Raw genomic sequence first — 20,740 nt, 5'->3', positions numbered from 1 at the left:
ACTGCAAAAGTGATAACTATGTGAGGTCATGCATATTTTAATTAGCTTGGTTTAACTATTCTGCAATGTGTATATACCCCAAAACATCACAATAACCTTAAACTGGAATCTTCCTCTCTTTATACAGCCAGTACATAAGTACATGTGAAAATTAAAAAAAAAAAAAAAAAAAAAACACTGAGAATGTCTCCTAAGGAGGGATTATAATGATGTTCCATGGAATTTAACCTGAGTAAAAAGACACTGAGATCCTGAAGCAGGGGAGGATCAATGAAAAGCTTGGAGTCAATAACTTAGAGATCGTGATGCCATCAAAATAGTTCATACAGGCCTTTTATAAATAGGAAAAGGGTGACTTGCCAACTTTTAGTTCAACCTTAAAAAATACGTCTTCCAGTTAGCTGCCGAATGTCATTTTCTTAATGTCTGTGAATCAATTGATTTCAATGATTCTAACTAAATCGTGATTTTTGCCTGAGGCATAAGTCCTACTTCTGTATGATTTTTTGCTGAATAGGGCTACTTGGATTGCATGTGAGGAATCAGTAATTTTTGCATCTTTCAAAAATAAGCATGCTTTTGAAAGCACTAGGGTAACATGGAACCTGTGGTAATTATTTGCAATAGTGTTGAGTAGCACATTCAGAATTTATGCAGCAGAAACTTTTAGCTTGAATGAATTAAAGCTTTTGGATTTGAAAACCTGTCTGCTTCTTAATATAATCAGATATGTGAGTCTCTGTAAACTTTCTTTGCTTTCAAAGGCAAACATAACTAATAATTTCTGTAAAGGTCTTGAATCGTTCCAACATCTGTTCTTGGTTTACTATAAAAACCATGTCTCTGATCTCATGTGTTGAACTACTGTATGTTTGCCACTGTCTATTTCCTGTGAAAAAATACATCGAACAATAATAGCTTTTGTTCCTAACGTTCCAACCACTAAAACAGCTGAACAAATAACATCCATGCTTTCATTTGGAATAATTTATTCCATGTACATGTTTATGCAGAGTCATTTGGCTTATTGGATGTTTCATCATTTAAAAATCAAATCTCAGAATTTTAGACTACTGAAAACTCTGGTCTAATAGTTTCCTCATGTTTATAGTAATTCTCTTAACAGCATTTCCTTCCTAATTCATCATCTTATTTTGTGTAGGGTTTGGTATATGAGTAGAAGTGGTCAAAAATACCCTGCATTAACAAAGTTAGTGAAAATTTCCATTCGAGGCCACACATTTTGCAAATAACATTAAAAGATTAAATAATTTGGCATTTAAGTCATAAAAGTAACTATTTCTGTACTTTCGTTGCCTAAAGAAATAATAACTATACAGTAATAATGATACAAATTATAATACATTTGTTTTAACTCAACATACTCCAGATGACTTAATGATAGAGCAGCAACACAGAGCAGGCCTCACTTCCATTCCACAAAATATCTTAGTACATAAACTTTACTAGCCCAGACATGGAAGACGTTTTGCACTGATTAACTAAGACAGATAAAAAACACTCATTAACAGTTAGAAAAACAAGTTATTTAAAAGTCAGTTTTAAATCATTTGCAGTGCCACCAGTTTGGAAATTTTTTAACATACAAGTTTTTTTTATTTCTAAAAATTTGGAATAATAATTTAGAATCCATTTACCACAACATCCCACTGAAAGCCAAAAATTTGCAGTGGGTCATTCAGCTATACAGTTGATTCAGTGTTTAATAACAGGCTACCTAGAAGGCTCGAGATACCTAATGTTTTCAATTTGCATTTGCATATTGTAATCTATGAATAAAATGAGTTTAAGTTTTAAGGTTTGAGTTTTAAGGTTTTAAGGTTTAAGGTTTTAAGATTTGAGTTTGAAATGCCAGCATTTGGTAGGTTAATATTTAATCAGAATTCCACTACCAAAAAGAGTAACTACTGTCTTGGTTGCAGTGTATTCTAGTTCAGGAAATAATGAAATTATGACCGTATTACTTTGCTAGAGTTGTCATAACCAAGTACACACACTGGATGACTTAGAACAATAGAGATGTATTATGTGCAGTTTTAGAGGCCAGAGTCTGAAATCCGTGTCAGCCAGGTCACACTCCCCCCGGAAGTAACTACGGTAGGATCTCTACTGGCTTCTGGCAGTTCCTTGGCTTCTGACAGCAAAACTTCCATCTTCACATGGCACTCTCCCTGTGTACATGTCTCTATTTCAAAAATTTCTCTTTTTCATAAGAACACAATTTACACTGGATTAGGGTTCATTCTGATGACTTCATTTTAACTCCACTGCCTTTGTAAAGGCCTTACTGCCAAATAAGATAAAGTTCTGAGGTACTAGGGGTTAGGGCTTCAGTGTTTCTTTTTGTGGGGACAGAATTTAGCCCACAACAATGGTCTTTGTCATAGGTATGGCATACGTATGCTTCGCACCTGAATTATTCTCAACAATTTTTACATTTCTAAAATTTTTATATTATATATACTATATATATGATTAGTAATACTTAAATAGTTTAGTCAGTGTTATCGATAACTGTATATAAACATATTATTCAAAATTATGTCTTAGAAAAAATGATAACTTAGTAATTACTTCCCAAATCCAAATTTACTTAGCTTTGGGACTCTCACTGGATCTCACCCCACATTTCAGGGAAGTGGATGAGTGTTTCTTACAGCTCACCATGAATCTCTGCTTGAGTCAAGATCTTCTCCTTAGTGGTAAGTATAGCTCCAGTTTTTGATACCAGCATAACATCAGAAGCTTTTGTATTACATACATGCAATTTCTGATGACTTCTCTGGTAATTTGTGGTTAAATTGATTTCTTAGTTTCTGTATGACTTGCCAGAAGGCCAAACAAGAAAGAATTGAAAATATTCTACACAGTTTAATAATATTGCATACTTTCTTCCCACTCTTTTTTCTACAATAAAAATTTGATTTTACGTGTGCGTTACTAATTCATTGAAAGATAATCTTTCACACAAAGGAGGATTAATTCATAGATTATATTCAATTAATTTAAAAATACTTGCTATGTTTAGTTATTAGTAATTATTGACTTCATTTAGATGCAGTTTCCTGTTAAACAATGACTTCTTTCATGTTTCTTTTTAAGAACAAATATTTGAAAAAAATAAAAATGTTTCCAGCTTTATTGAAGTGTAGTTGACAAATAAAAATTGTATATATTTGCAATGTACAGATGTTTTTGTATGCTTATACATTGTAAAATAATGATAATGATCACAACCAAGATAATTAACATACTTGCCATCTCACATAGTTGTCTTTTTTTGAGGTGAGAATATTTAAAATCTACTCAGCAAATTTCAAGAATACGATGTAGTATTAACTAGAGTCACCATAGTGTACATCAGTCTTCAGAATTTATTCATCTTGAATAACTAAATCTTTTTGACCAGCATTTCTTCATTTCCCTCACCCCTCACTCCCTGGCAATACCAGTCTATTATATACTTCCCTGAGTTTAACTTTGTAAGATTCCACATGTTAAGTGAGAACATGTGACATTTATCTTTTTGTGCCTGACTGATTTCACCTAACATAATGTCCTCCAGTCACATCTATGTTGCTGCAAATGACAGGATTTTATTCTTATGGCTGAATAGTATTTTACTGTGTATATACACCACACTTTCTTTTTCTTTTTCGTCTATCAATGGACACAGATCTTGGCTATCATGAATAATGCTGCAATGAGATGAGAGTCCAAATATCACTTTGAAATACTGATTTTAATTTCTTTGGAAATATATACCCAGAAGGGGGATTCCAATTCAACATCCTTTTTGGTAAACATTCTCAACAAACTAGGTATAGAAGAAATGGATTTCAAATTAATAAAGGCCATATTTAACAAGTACCAAACTAACATTATACTTAATAGTACAAGCTGCAATATTTTCTTCCAAGATCCAGAACAAGATGAGAATGTCCATTCACTACATCTATTCAACATAGTACTGGAAATGCTAGCCAGAGCAGTTAGACAAGAGAAGAAATAAAAGCCATCCAAATAAAAAATGAAGAAATCAAATTGTATTCACAGCTATATAAAATCTTATATATAGAAAACCCTAGAAACTCCATCCAAAAATTATTAGAACTAATAAACATATTCAGTACAATTGCATGATACAAAATCAACATATAAAAATTCATTTTATTTCCGTCTGCCAACAGCAAACTCTCCAAAAGATAAATTAAGAAAACAAGCCCATATATAATAACTTCAAAAAATAGGATATTTAGGAATAAGTTTAAATAAGGAGATGAAACATCTGTGCAGTGAAAAACTATAAAATATTGGTGAAAGAAATTGAAGAAGACTCAAATAAATGAAAAGACAATCTGTTCATAGATTGGAAAGATTAATATGGTTAGCATGTCCATACTACTCTGATTTACAGAGACAATGAAATCCTGATCAACATTTCATGCACATTTTTCAAATAAATAGAAAAACAATGTTAAAATTCACAGAAAACCACAAAAGACTTCAAATAGCCAAAACAATCGTGAGCAAAAAGAACAAAACTGGGTGGATAAAACACAACAAAATAAAACATAATAAAGACACTACAGTCGTCCACCACGGATGGTGGATTGTTTCATAAGTAAGACAATTTGATTTTAAACTTTCCCAATGCATTCTGATATTTTTCCTTTTCAGGCTATTTATTTCTGTTTTATTGTAGTCTGCACATTTAAGATATTTCACAAATCACTAATATGTAACTTCTCATAGTTTGAAAGCTACAGGATTAAGTAATAATACCCTCTGAGAGTCTGGAATTTGGACACACACACATACACACAATTTATACTCTTGTACTGGAAACAGTGACGCCCACCTGGTAATCTACTGGCCAATATTGCATGTTTGCTGCTGTGTATTCTTATTTCTGCATCCCAGCTCAACATGGTTCCCATGAGATTGGAACTTCCTTGTGTGAAATCTCTCATCTCTGGGTATAAGATACTCTAAGGCATAATAGAAGCCTATGATGAAGAAAGATAAATTTATCTTCTTTATTTTGCTCTCCTATCCATACTTTATTTATTCAATCAGTAAGTAGTCATTGGGCACCTAGTACATGCAGGGTGTTATGGTAGGCACTGGAATTTTATAAGTAAATTAATGCAGACTTGGACTGTGTTGTTACTAAGATTAAAATCTAGTGAGGAAAATTGACAACATATAATCACACAAAAAATGTAAAATTGCAACATTTTATGACATGTTTGAGAGAGACTCTTCCGCTTCTTAACATCATTTTCCTACTACTTTATCCTCCTGTTTCTTTTCTTCCCCTACTAAATATTGTGAATGAAACAATCCTCAGCAGATAAATCTAGGAAAATCACCACAAGTGTCTCTCCAGAGAAAAACAATGTGGTGCCACTATACACACACAAATAACATATCACATTGCATTTTTGGAGAAAAAAAAATTAGAAAGGAAGAAAGGAAGGAAGGAAAGAAGAAAAAAAAAAAGTTACCTGTCTCAATTCCTGTCAGTTGATTTTCATATACAGATTTGGAATGTAGCTCATTTAAATTTGAGGATTTCCTGAAATGTATTTTCACAAAACATAATAGCAGTGACCAAACTGTCAGCAAATTTGATTTATTTGATACATGAATTTTCTCATTCCAGACAGACATCTTACCTCTACTTTTCCTGAGGCAGGTGGAGCCATATAGATTCACGGGACAAAACAGATTTTCTACTCTTGTTCTTTACTTTGGACTGATTATTTCTTATTAAAATGGATTCTCCTTAAGTTTCAGTCAGGGTTCCAGTCAGTGATGGTTATCCTGAACAGTATTGACAGGAGGCTCTGACTTTCATTTGGATTTTGAGCTTTAGTGTCAGGTTGAGTAAGAAGTTGATTAAATTACTTCATTTCATTTCTAAGGTATCATTTTTAAATGTCAAATCATTGTTAGATGCTAGACCTTTCATTGTATTTTAAAGTGTATTTCAGCCTACTTTTAAAGAAAAAACTACTCCCCAAAATATTGAATCAATAGGACCTAAATGATAGACATTTATGCAGTCGCATCCACTTGTCTGAAAATGAGACCTGCATTATAGATACATGGAATCTTCCAACCTTCCTATGAAGTTAGGTTGTTAGATTACTTTTCAGTGAGTATCATGTGCAAATCTCCAGTAATTCTGATTTTCAGTGGTAACACCCTCAGAATAAAATCTTATGATGAAAAGTACATTTAGTCCTAAAGACACAGACAGTTTGTAAAAACTAAAATTTGCCAGTCACATTTAATATATTGCTTTCTATAGAACACCTTGCCTAAATTTAAATATAGCTAAATGTAACATTTGCGTCACATTCATGGTTTTCAAATCAGGCAACAGTTTAGATGGTTTCACCTGTTTTTTTTTTTTTTTTATAAAATGCCTTCCAGACAACAGAAAATGCAAGACTAAGGACTAAAGCAAGATGCTTGATCAAACATTTCTATAAGTCATATTCAAGCACTAAATGAAAGCAGATAAAACATTATATTGAACTATATTAAATAATATTATATGATATCAAATCATGTAGCAGTACTCTTCCTAGTATTAAACTTGTGTGGCAATAGTTAGGATAGTTTAAGGTATTAGGGCTAAAAGCTTGGGCTTTTTGACCAATAAGACTTTGTTCTCTGAGAATAGTTACATGTCCTTGGGTAAATTATTTCACTTCTCTAAACCTAAGCTTCTTCAATGATAAAATGCAGACAGAATTACAAAAATGCATTGCAATAATGAAAATGGCATTAAATTAACTAATTTACTTAGCATGTTTTGCATAGTACCTGGTAATCAACAATAGTGATAATTATATTTCCACATTTTCTCTACATTGTCCATGATTCATTTCTCAATGTAACCCAAATATGAAGGGCCTGGTAAGGAATCATAGGCAGTACTAATCATCACCGTCCATCCTCAAAGTTCTGTTGTTTGTGAACATAGAGATTTTTCTGTCTTTTCCCTTGTGCTTGTAACCAAAGGGCTCTAAAAATCTAATATACCTCTTATTCCTGTAGCCATGTTCATCTCCCCAGTGCCAGTGCTACCCAGTGCCCTCCAGGAATGATGTATTGCTCAAAGTTATATTTCAGCAAGTATTTATAACATTTCTTCTGACTGCCCTGCTTCCTGTGACTTTAGCTTGCTATCCAGAATCTTATTAGATATCCTTCTATCATCAATTTCTTCATAAGTCTAGCTCAGTGGATCTATTTTATATCAAGCAATGTTTAAACACTACTGGACTGATTGTATTATAGGATTCATTAATCTTGTCGGCTGATATTAACAAATACCTCTAGAGTATTATTTTCTATTTGGTAAGATTTTTCCCTGAAAGGGTTAGCTTCATTCTGGATTTGGATATCTACAGAGACTAGCCTGAATATCCACTGTTGGTGAAATACATCTTTAGATCCTAAAGATTTTGGTTTGTTGGAGTTTATGTTGAAATTCTTTAAAAATCTGAGTGATATTCCTGGTAAGTTAAACATTTAGCATTGAGAATTCATTGGTGCTATCTTTAAAAATTATTAGTTTGCAATAGAGAAAAAGAAATCACTGACCTTTTGTCTCCATTCTCAAGTTCATATATTGAAGCCCTAACTCAGAATGCGACTATATTTGGAGAAAGGACTTATAAAAATCAGTTAAGATTAAATGAACTCATACAGGTGAGATCCAAATCTGATAGGATTTGTGGACTTGTAAGAAGAGAAAGAGAGTAAGATTTTTACTATCACTCTTTGCCGTGTGAAGACACACTGTGAAGGCTGTCATCTACAAATTAGGAAGAGCACCCTCATCAAAAACTAAACCCTCTGGTATCCTAATTGTGGACTTTTCAGCCACTAGAACTGTGAGAAAATAAAATTCTGTTGTTTAAGTCAACCAATTTATGGTATTTTTTTTTTTTATGGTAAACCAAGTCGACTAATCCACCTCTCATCACACTATCTTGCCTCCAAGGAACCTGCTTGCCTGCTTTGAAATATATATATATATATATTTGTCACTCTGATGGTAGTTTCTTTTGCTGTGCAGAAGCTCTTTAGTTTAATGGGATCCAATTTATCAATTTTTGCTTTTGTTGCCGTTGCTTTTGGTGTTTTAGACATGAAGTCCTTGCCCATGCCTATGTCCTGAATGGTATTGCCTAGGTTTTCTTCTAGGGTTTTTATGGTATTAGGTCTAACATTTAAGTCTCTGCACGTTATGCACATGTACCCTAGAACTTAAAGTATAATAAAAAAATATATATATATATATATTTGTCAGTATATAGGTAGTGTATATACTTATGGGGTACATGAGATGTTTTGACACATGTACGCAATGCATAATAATTACATAATGGAAAATGGGGTTTCCATCACCCAAGTATTCACCCTTTGTTTTATAAACAATCCAATTATGCTCCTTTATTATTTTAAAATGCAAATTAGATTATTCTAGGCTATAATCACTCCATTGTGCTTGTCTTCTTGATATTTTTGCCCAACAGTGTTTCAGTCAAGGATTTTCTGCTCAGTTGCATAACTCGTTGACAGGATGTGCTCTTTTACCTAAAAAAAATGGCAAATTGTCTAAGTTTTTATTATACACATACAAAATTTTATATATAAATAAAGTATATTCTTTTTGACCATTATGCTGGGGATTATAACAACCTCAATGTATACAATTACAAATTGTTTAGAACAAAGTAAGCTGTTTAAAATTACAGAAAAGAGGGGCACAATAAATGCTTTTAAATTATAGAAATGAATAATGTAGTTGAACTTTTGTCTTTTAGAAATATTCACAATTAAAATGTATTCATTATTAAAAATTACAAATGAAATTGTATGTATTATTATAACATGCTGTCTTAGAATATATATATTGTGGAGTAGTGAATGTAGCTAGTTAATGAATGCATTACCTCACATAGTTATCATTTTCGTGGTGAGAACACTTAACATCCATTCTCTTAGCATTTTTTAAGAATACAACGTATTTTTCATTAATTGTAGTCACTAGGCTGTACAATTGGTCTCCTGAATTTACTCCTCCTCTCTAACGTTTGACCAATATCTCCTCAATTCCTTCTCCCCGCAATTACTCCAGCCTCTGGTAACCACCTTTCTAGTGTTTATTTCTAGAAGAAGTAGATATCAAATCTCATTTTGATATTTCTATTTCAACAAAACCTAAACATTTAAAAAATATTTTACTCAAAAAGTTTACAACAACATTATTTTTAGTGATGAAAAATTGAAACCAAACAAGGTAATGCATATGCATAAATAAAAATTGGAGAAAATTGTAGAAAAAGAAAATAAGGTTATGTTGTTAGATTATAGATGCTTTGATTGTTCTCTGTTTTACTTCGTATTATCCAAATGTTTTTCAATAAATTTTATGTATGTATAAAGTGTGTATATGTGTACATATGTGTGCATATGTATTTTTGCATCTTTTCTTGAAAAATAAATACTCATTGCTTAAATAAATTCAACAGTGCCATCATTTATACATATGTAACTAAAATGTAGCTCTAAAAATAAGCTCTGATATTTAAATGTTTACCATTGTGAAGTTTTATTTTAAAATAGCAGGCATCTCTGAAAATAGTGAAGGTTAGAAATGACCAAAATGATTAAGAAACTTTAAATTTATTCCCATGCCAGAAGCCAGCAAATGCAGTCTCAAAGTAATGGAATACACTTGACTCTCTACATGACTGATTGCATCTTCATCCTGTAGCTACACGATGTAAACATTACGGAGACCACAATTACATAAAATGTCCAAGCAATGCACAACAATAACAAAGCCACCATTATGTTACATTTTTATAAAATCTTAAATTGTCATAATGTGGATACCTATGAAATTTGAATACAATTTTAAAATTTACTAATAAAATATAGTTGTCCCTTTTTACCAGAAGGTCATTACCATCAGTAATAGTAAACTAACAGTAGCAACTTTCATCAAATAATAAATGTTTTATTTTCATTGACTGTGATATTGAAATAAGCCTCATTGAGATCCCCCTCAAATACAGCTCATGTCACATTGGACTCATATGTATTTTTGAAGCGAATAGCAAAATTCAGAAATTGAGCACAAGGCTTGCATTTTCACTACTTAGCAGAAAAATCTTTTCATTCTTTTAATCATTTGGATGTAAGCAAATCCAGCTTCGTATCTCTTCTACTGAGACTCCTATAGAGACTCTTTATTGCACATCTTTGCAATAAAACTAACAGAAAAATACACATGCTTGTGCTCACTAGATAATTGCAACTTTTGAATATCAAATTAGTGGGCCATTAGCTGGGATGTTATTTTGATATTGAGATTTCCTTTATAAAACATATTTTAATGAAATACTAACAACACAGCCACAATACCCATATTTTTTCTTTGGTACAAGTGAAAACCATAATTTGCACAAACGGTGGATTCTATCCAGTGTGTAAAACCTCTCTTTAGCTATAGAACATATAAATTGAAATGAAATGATATTTGTATTCGCATTGAGGATAGGTAGCAAAAGCGTGGAAATGAGCAATAATCATGTTTCTTTGAGATGATTTTGAGGCATGGTTGGAGAACTGGAATAAAGTTAGAAAGGAAAGCTCTAGTTAACTAAAACATTTTTGCAAACTCAGAGGGCCAAATTTTGAAGTCTTCTAGAATGTTCTATATTTTTCTTAGCAAGTAAATGAATGAATAAGTATGGAGCCTACGTTATTGAGAACTTGCTTATTTGTTGATTGCTTTGTATGCATCTTCTCACTTGACCCTCCTAATAAATGTATGGAAGGTGAATGCAATCCCAATCAACATACAAAGAAACTGAAGCTTTGAGGAAATACATCACATATGCAAGTTCACTCTATTAATAAATTATAATGTTACTATTGGCTCTCTGTTGTGCCTGATTCTAGAGACCATGCTTTGTGTGATTCCTTTTGTATAGAGAAAATAATATGTATCTAGGAGTCTAGACCTACAAAACAGTCAAACAATAGAATCTGTGTGTGTGTGTGTGTGTGTGTGTGTGTTGGCTAGCCTTTAGTTTTCTTTGATGAAGAACAGAGAGATTTTAAATAAACAAAATGAAAATATCAAAATGATTTCATCATCCATGTGAAAGATATGCTTAATAGATCTACACCCTCAGTATATACTTTAATCTTTTATTGCAAAGTTGTGATTATTGATTTTCTAATTTTATCCTTAGCAGATTCCATTCTCTGTTCATACATTCCTTATATTTTACAACTAGAAGGAGAATGAAGAGAGTGAAAGTTTTGAGGAGACACAGGTATTCTGCCATTCCTTATTAGTTACATATGGTTGTTCTTTCCCATCTCTTACTGCTTATGAAAGACCCCATTGGGAAAATCCCAACAAATACTTTTCCTTAATTTTTATTTATTTATTTTTAATTTCAACATGCTCCTTTTCTAAAGTCACATATCAATCTAAAATATCACATTACTTTCCACCTTTAGTCTCTAGAAGTTTATAAGCCAAAAACCCAAGAAGAAGCCTAACATGTAAGATAGTGGGAAATTATTTAAATCTATCAGCTTAGGTAGTTTACAAATTATTAAAATAAACAGGAATTTGATGGTAAGAATTCCAATTAATACAGATATCTGGGAAATAGATTTGTAGTAACCTGTAGTTATAATCTACCTATTTCCTAATGAATTTTAAATAGAATAGGAATTTTTCCTTGTCCTGCCCAGGTCATACCACCTATGCAGGCATCCTGGCAGTGACTAGTATCTGTATTAAGAAAACAAACAAACAAACAAACAAAATTCTTGATCTTCACTCAGACCATAGAGGTATACGATTGAAATTACCCTCTTGTCTCTCAATGTTAATAATACCACAAGGTAGAATATGGTCATATTTTACAAAAAACATTAGAATATTCTAAAAACTCAGACATCCTCAGGATTTAAACATGAATATTTATGCAAAATAACAAAATTTTCAGTAGATTGTAAACAAGGACATATACCAAATTATACCAAATTAAATCTATCTGGGAAATTTCTCTTACTTTTCTTTTTTTCCTTTTTTTTCGAGATGGAGTCTTGCTCTGTCAGGCACGCCGGAGTGCAGTGAAGCGATCTCGGCTCACTGCAAGCTCCGCCTCCCAGGTTCAAGCCATTTTCCTGCCTCAGCCTCCCAAGTAGCTGAGGCTACAGGTGCCCCCACCACGCCAGGCTAATTTTTTGTATTTTTAGTAGAGATGGGGTTTCACTGTGTTAGCAAGGATGGTCTCAATCTCCTGACCTCATGATCTGTCCTCTTAGGCCTCCCAAACTGCTGGGATTATAGGCGTGAGCCACCACACCCGGTCAAATTTATCTTATGTTGCTTAAGACTGGTACTTACTTTTCTTTATGATTATTAAAACCATGACATTGTTAATGTTTTTTGATGATAGGTCTAAAATAAATGAACAAACAGACGAATTATTGCTTTAAATGTAAGTTTCAATTATTTAGCAATTAAGAATAATAGCTCATTTAAAAAGCAATGCTGTAAGGAATAACTATTTTTAAGTATCTTTTTTCTTTCTTTTAAAAAATATGTGCTTTGATACATTGTATATACATATTATGCATTATTAAGCTTTAAAATTATATGCTTGACAGATTGCATATACTTCTCTCTAGGGCTTCATTGCAGTCTGTGGAACTTACTAGTTGTGTTTTCATTGCCAGTGGCAAAATGTAGAATGTTCTATAAATTTAAACATTTGGCTGTGGCTATGGGAAATTTTTTATGATGAGCAGAGATTGGACGTGGGGGTAGGAAACAAATCTAACAGTTTTAATCCAAAAAAGAAAAAAATCCCGTGTGTGTTGAATTTGTGCTTCGCGTTTGTTTATCTCAGGGATTGCACATTCTAAACAATTTGAGAATTGCAGTAATTTTAGAACTAGGGTAGATAAATTTACAAGTTAAATCACAATGTTTACAAAGGAGTATATAGAGCAGTACACCTTACTTATACCAGATGCTGGTAATCTGGACGTTGGACTATCAATTAAAGTGAACAATTACTTGGCCATTCTTCATGTTGATTCCATTTTGCCAAATCCTTCTTTTTCCAGGTTTTTGTTGTTGTTGTTGTTAATAATGTTTGCCTGTTCTTTTCTGTCATTAACAACATTTAGTAACTCTTTATTTTTCATCTCATATTCAAATGAATTACTTTATTGAAAACAACAAATATATTTTCCACCACTGGCCCATTCACAGGGCAAGACAATATAACTTTCTAAGGTAAATACATTTTCATATATAATGAAATAGGTAGTCAATTTCATTCTTATTTTTATTATATTAATATAAAATTCTACATAGGAATATATTTCTGTGATATTAGACTTGTATATCCAATATCAATGCACCTTACAGTTTTACATAGGCTAGAAAAGATCAGGAAAAGTGATTGCAGATAAATTAGATTTTCAATGCATAAATAACAAGGGCATTTTCAAAGGGACGACTGATAACTAATTAGTTAAACTTGCCGAATAATTACCGAATAATCACAGTTCTCATCAGCAGCTGTTACAAACTGATAAAATTTGATTCAATACAATATGTATAAATTTACACTTGGCTGAAACATCTGCAAACTGTGGCGAACACTGTTTTTGTGCATAGGGCTAGAGAGATCTTTGCAGTCATTTTCAAACTATGTCGAAGCCAGTACTCTCTTTCCCTTTCACAACCTGCAACCTTTGCCCTTTTTGTTTCTCCCCCTCCTTTTTGTCTTTGTGTTCTCCTCTTTTTGTTTTCTTACTATTTTAATCTCTTCTTTATTAAAATTTCAAACATAACACATATGACTCATGTTACTCTGTCATTGAACTCTGAACCTAAAGCACTTATACCTTTACATGTGTTTTTTATAACTGAAGAATTACATATGTACACCTATGTTGTTATTCAAATTCTATATTAAATACACATAATACATATCTTTGATGAAATAAATGGCAATAGGTTGATTTCAGATTATTTTCAGACTAAAAAATTGTAAGTACTTGTTGATTTGCTTACTTTCTGTAAAGTTAGTCCTCCTGCAGTTATTTCCTCTATGATCATTTTCTGAGCTAAAAACATAAATATCTATTGCCTAGCCTGAATTTACCTGCAGGAAACTCTTTTTAAATCTTAGTGTTTTATATATGGGAAAATGCACACAGCTACAAACCTATACCTTTTTTTATATACAATAGAGGTAAAAACAAAGACAAAACAATACTCAGGTAATTGTGTTATTAAATTTGGTTCAAGCATTGGACTATGTTGTTTGAAATGTAGGAGTAAGCATGATAAAAATTCTTATGTCGTATCTTACTGTTCTTTAAAGAGCTTGAAGATATGTTTACCTCATAATACTGGAAAAATAAAGACAGCAATTAGATCTGTATTTTTTTCGCCAATGTATTGCCAGTTCCAAGTCATGTTCGTTGCACAAAGTTTCTGTGACATATACCTCTGATATAAAATAATTGTATTTGTTTTGTCAGAACGTTTTTGGTACTTTCTTGGAATCAATAAATTCTCAATTAATTTATAGTAATAAAATAATGAAGTAAATAAATTAGAAACAAGGGATATTGTATAATATGTGTGCAGAAGACACAATGGGAAGACAGAGCAGTTTCATAGTTTCTCCCCATTGGTTATTCCATTGAACACTTCATTTTTCGCTTTGGAAATGGCCTTCAAACTCATCAATTCTAACTTCCCAATGTAACAGATCAGACAAGCAAACTTCAGAAAGGTTGAATGATATTTCTATTTAACCAGTTGTCTACAATCTGTCCAAACAGTTACACACCAATTGTGAGGGCTATACTGAGGACGATTTCCTGAACACTAGGTCAGTGGTCTTTCCACTGCAACATGTTTCTGTTAGCCCAAGCATATGTGGAAGGACCATGGTAGAGCGAAATACATAATGACTTAGGGCTCACAAGACCTGTGACTACAGACCACCCTTGTCACTTACTGGCAAGTAACTTAGTTCTTCAAAGCTTCACCTTCCACATGTATATGTTAAAATTACATATCTATCCTGAAATGTTAGCGGATACATTCAACAAATAATATGCTCTCTGTGAAAGAGTACAGAACTCTGGAAAATGTTTATTTCATAAATGAATTAGATTTTAAACTTACATAGTATAAAAATGAGTTCCCAAGCCAAATTCAACTATTGAATCAACATTTTCTATTTGAACATTTCTCATATCTAACATGCAGGTATTCATTGACAAACATTTATCGAACACAAGCTATGTGCCAAATTCAATACAGGAGATGTGAAGTTGAAAAAGAGATTATTTTGTCTTCAGAGTTAATTTTACTTGGTTAGCCTGTGTTCAAAGCTCAAATGTTTAATTTAATCAACTTTCATAGTCACAGGTTATACTCCTAGCACAGTTGATGTATTTCAATTAGATCAAGAAGGTATAGAAAGAGGAGAACTTTGGGACTGAACTCAACCTTGATTACTGCCATTTGCTTAAGCACAGCAGGTAATTCTTGGCCAAATTCTATTGGCTCTAAATTCCAAATGAATTAGTCTTATTTCTATTTCAATTTCTACCACCTAAGTTAACGCAGCATTATATTTCATCAAGATACTAGAGAACGACCTCCTAATTATAATAGTCTTTCCTGCAATTTCTGGCCCCTTACACTCTATTCAGCACAAACGTAGAGTAATCTTTTGAGAAAACATAAAAGTCACATTACGTTGCAGTTTTAAAACCCTCCCATGATTTCCAGTGCATTGACAGTGAATTCTAGGCTCTCTACCAACGACTTATGGGGCCATAGGTGGTCTGACTGCTACTTAATTTTCCAAATTCACACTATACAACCTGGATTCAGCTTCACTGGTTCCCTTTCTATTGCTTGCACAAACCCAATTTTTTTCTACTTTAGCACCTATAAACTTGTGGTTCCCTTTACCTGAATGCTGTTTCACTCACTCTCTGCCTGAATTACTTTGTATCTGGGCTTAATTTCTCAGCTGTGGATTTAAATGTTATCTTTTCAGAGGACCCTATCTTTACCACACTGCCTATGGTCATTCTTTACTAATTTAACAAATACTTATGGAGTGCCTATAAACCCAGTCCTGGCCAGTTACTCTATATAATATCACTAAGCTACTAGTTTCATTGTACTTAGAATAATTGCTACTTGTCTTATTTATGTATTAATTTACATATCTATTCTGTCACTTTAGAAGGTTTAATTTTCAAGATGCAAAGATTTTGTTGGTTTCACTCATAGAAATGCCCCCCAGAACTAAGCATAGTGTCCAGCATATTATAGGCACTCAACAACTATATTGAATGAATACATAATTTTATAAATATTATTTGCGGAGCATTATACATCCACCATTGACAGCTGCTGAGCACGTAGTTCTTGCCAACAAGACTGAGAGGAAATAAATGTGAAATTATTTGTTCATTCAAATTAAAAAAAAAAAAATACCAGATAAACATCAGCATCTGTCCTAAGTAGATGCTAGAAATACAGGCATATTTCTATTTAACCAGTTGTCTACAATCTGTCCAAACAGTTACAAAGCCAATTGTGAGGGCTATGCTGAATAGCCATCATATTTCTAGCCCGAGGGCTGGAAGTACAGGTGTATTTCTAACATCTACATAGGACAGCTACTGATGCTTATTTGTTTCACAGTTCTGGAAATTAGAAGTCCAAAGTTTTAGTCAGTCTGAGTCTCAAGGCCTGAAAACCAAGAGTGCCGAGAGCAAGAGAAGATTTTTGTGCTAATGGGAGCAGTCAGGCAAACAATAAATTCAACTTTCTTCTGCCTTTTTATTTTATTGGGCTCTGAGCAGATTGGATCATGCCCATTCACAATGAGGAAGACCATAGACTTTACTCAGTTCATCAGCTCGAATGCTAATCTCTTGTAAATAGCATTACAGACACATCCGGAAATAATATCTAACCAGGTATCTGAGCATCTCATAGTTCAGTCAAGTTGGTGTAAAATTAGCCATCATAGTAGGTGTGAGGACACACATAGTTGAACAGTATTTTAAAGATGTTCAATGTTATAAACCACTTATTTGTGTCATCTTCAATTACTTTCATCAGTTTTGTAGTTTTCCTTGAAGAGATCTCTCACCTCCTTAGATAAACGTATTCCTATGTGTGTGTGTGTGTGTGTGTGTGTATGTGTGTTTTGTATCCATTGTAAACAGAATTGACTTTGGATTTCTTTCTCAGCCAGCCCATAATTGTTGTACAGAAACACTACTGATTTTTGTACATGGATTTTGTACTATGCCACTTTACTGAATTCATTTATTAAATTTAAGAAGTTTTGTAGAATTGTTAGTTTTTTTGAGACACAAGTTCATATTATCAGAAAAGGGGAACAATTTGACTACCTCTTTTCCAATTTGGATACATTTTACCTTCTTCTATTGCCTGAATTTTCTGGCTAGGACTTCCAGTACTATGCTGAATAGAAGTGGTGAAAGTGTCTTATTCTAGTTCTTAGAGGAAAAACTTTCAACTTTTTCCCATTCGGTATGATATTAGCTGTGGATTTGTCATATATGGTCTTTATTCTTTTGAGGTATGTTCATTCTATGCCTAGTTTGTTGAAGATTTTCAAGATCAAAGATTTAAAACTTTATCAAATGCTTTTTCTGTATCTGTTGAGATGATCAAATTGTTTGTATCCTTTACTCTGTTGATGTAATATATCATGTGTATTGATTTGTGTATGTTGAACCATCCTTGCATCCCTAACATAAAGTACACTTGACTGTAATTTATTCTCTTTTCGATGTGCTGTTGGATTCAGTTTTCTAGTGTATTGTTTAGAATTTTGTGTCTATGTTCATCAGGGATAATGGCCTGTAATTTTCTTGTGTCTGTGTATTCTTGCTTTATTTTGGTATCATGGTAATGGACTTGTAGAATGAGTTAAGGAGAATTCTACCCTCTGATTTTTTTGGAAATAGTTTCATAAGGATTGGTATTAGATCTCCGTAAGTTTAGTAGAATGCAGCTGTGAATCTATCTGATCTGGGAATTTTTTTTGTGAAGATTAGTTTTATTACTGATTCACTCTTGCTGCTCATTACTGGTATATTCTGGTTTTATATTTCTTCTTTATTCAATCTTGGTAGGTTATAGATTTCCAGAAATTTATCCATTTATCTAGGTTTTGTCATTTGTCAGTTTACAGCTTTTCATAACAGTCTCTGATTACCTGTTGTATTTCTGTGGTATCAGTTGTAATGTCTCCTTTTTCATTTCTGATTTTGATTATTTGGGTCTTGATACAGTTTGGCTCTGTGTCCCCACTCAAATCTCACCTCTAATTGTAATCCCCAAATGTCAAGGGGCGGACATGGTGAGAGGTGATTGGATAATGAGAGCAATTTCCCCCATGCTGTTCTCATGATAGTGAGAAAGTCCTCATGAGATCTGATGACGGTTTAAAAGTGGCAGTGTCCCCTGCACTCTCCGTCTCTTACTGTCATGTACGATGTGCCTTGCTTCCCCCTCCACCATGATTGTAAGTTTCCTAAGACCTCCCTAGTCATGTGAAACTGTGAGTCAATTAAACCTCTTTTTTCCATAAGTTACCCAGTCTTAGGTAGTATCTTTATAGTAGTGTGAAAACAGACTAATACAGGTTTTTTCTACTTTTCTTGGTTAGTCTACCAGCAGTTTATCAACTTTGTTTTTGGTTTTAAAGAACCAACTTTTCAATTGTTAATCCTTTGTATTTTTTTGTATTCTCTATTTCATTTAGTTCTTCTCTTCTTTTTGTTATCTATTTTCTTCTGCTATTTGGATTTGGCTGGTTTTTGCTTTTCTGCTTCTTTAACGTGCATCGTTAGTTATTTGTAATCTTTCTACATTTTTGATGCAGACATTTATTGCTAGAAAATTCCCTTTTGGCACAATTTTTGCTGTATCACACAGGTTTTCATATGCTGTGTTTCCATTTTTATTTTTTAAGATATTTTAAATTTATATTTTAATTTATTATTTTTATCCAATCATTATTTAAGAGCATGCTATTTAATTTCCATGTATTTGGAGAATTTCTTGGTGTTTACTTCTAGTTTTATCTCAAAGTGGTCTGAGAAGATATTTGATATTTTGATTTTTTAAAATTTTATTGAACTTGTTTTTTCCTAGCAGATGGTCTATCTGAATAATGTTTCATGTACTAATGATAATAATTCATATTCTTCAGATATTTCATAAATGTCTTTTAGGTCCATTTGGTCTAAAGTCCAGTTTACCCTAGAAGTTTCTTTGTTAGTTTTCTGTTTAGATGACCTGTCTAATATAAAAGACCTCCATGCTTTGCAATCTCTCTGTCTCTCTCTAGGTCTGGTAATATTTGTTTTATGATTATGAGTGCTCCAGTGTTGGGTACATGTATATTTAGGATTTTTATATCCTCTTGCTCTATTGATATTTTTACAATTATATAATGACTTTCTTTGGCTATTTTTTTCTTAGCTTAAAATCTATTTTATCAGATGTATTATAGCTACATCTGCCTGCTTTCAGTTTCTGTTCGTGTGGAACGTCTTTTTCCATCTCTTTACTTTCGGTTTCTATGTCTTTACTGATAAGCCAAGTTTCTTGGAAGCAACTTAGCTGGATTATATTTTTTAAATCTATTCAGCCATTCTGTATCTTTTCATTAAGTTCATTTCATTCAAGGTCAATATCTGAAGTTTTGTTTCTGTCATACTGTTAACTTTTTTTCCGGTTGTTTTATATCTCCTTTGTTAACTTCTTTTTTTTTTTTTTTTTGGCATTATGGTTTGGTGAATTTCTGTAGTAATACATTTGGATTTCAGGCCTCTGGGCAACTGGTGTGGTCTGGGCAATGGCTTATTCTTCATTTTTTGTGTGATTGTTTTACAAGTGAGTTTTATACTTCCATGTGTTTTCCTGGAGGCAAACGCCATTCTTTTACTTTCAGGTTTAGGACTCACTTGAGCATTATTCGTATGACTAGTCTAGTTGTCACAAGTTTCCTGAGCATTTTCTTGTCTGAGAAAGACTTTACTCCTTTTTCATTTATAAAGGATAATTTTGCTGAATATAACAATTTTTTTCTTTCAGAACTTCAAATATATTACACCATTCTCTTTTGCCCTTGTAAAGTTTCTGCTGATAAATCTGATTTTCATCTTATGGGATTTCCTTTATAATTCACTAGCACTTTTCTTTTGTTGTTTATAGAATTCACTATTTTTGACTTTAGATAGTCTGTCTATAATACACTGTGGAAAGAATTTTTTACATTGTATCTTCCTGTGGATCACTGATCCTCATGTATATGAATGTCTAAATATCTTTCTAGACTTGGGAAGTTTTCATTTATTGTTTTTTTAAACAAGTTTTCTAATTTTTTCATTTTCTCTTTACTCTCTTGGATACCAATAATTCAAATATTTGGTCACTTTAAGTTGTCCCAAATGTCATAAAGTCTTTTCTCATTCTTTTTTATTCTTTCTTTCTTTCTTTTTCTCTGACTAGATTATTTCCAAAGATCTTTTGTTAAGTTCAGAGATTCTTTCT

Source organism: Colobus angolensis, unplaced genomic scaffold, assembly GCF_000951035.1.
Source record: "Colobus angolensis palliatus isolate OR3802 unplaced genomic scaffold, Cang.pa_1.0 Scaffold16, whole genome shotgun sequence".
Taxonomy (NCBI): domain Eukaryota; kingdom Metazoa; phylum Chordata; class Mammalia; order Primates; family Cercopithecidae; genus Colobus; species Colobus angolensis.
This window is presented reverse-complemented; position numbering follows the sequence as displayed.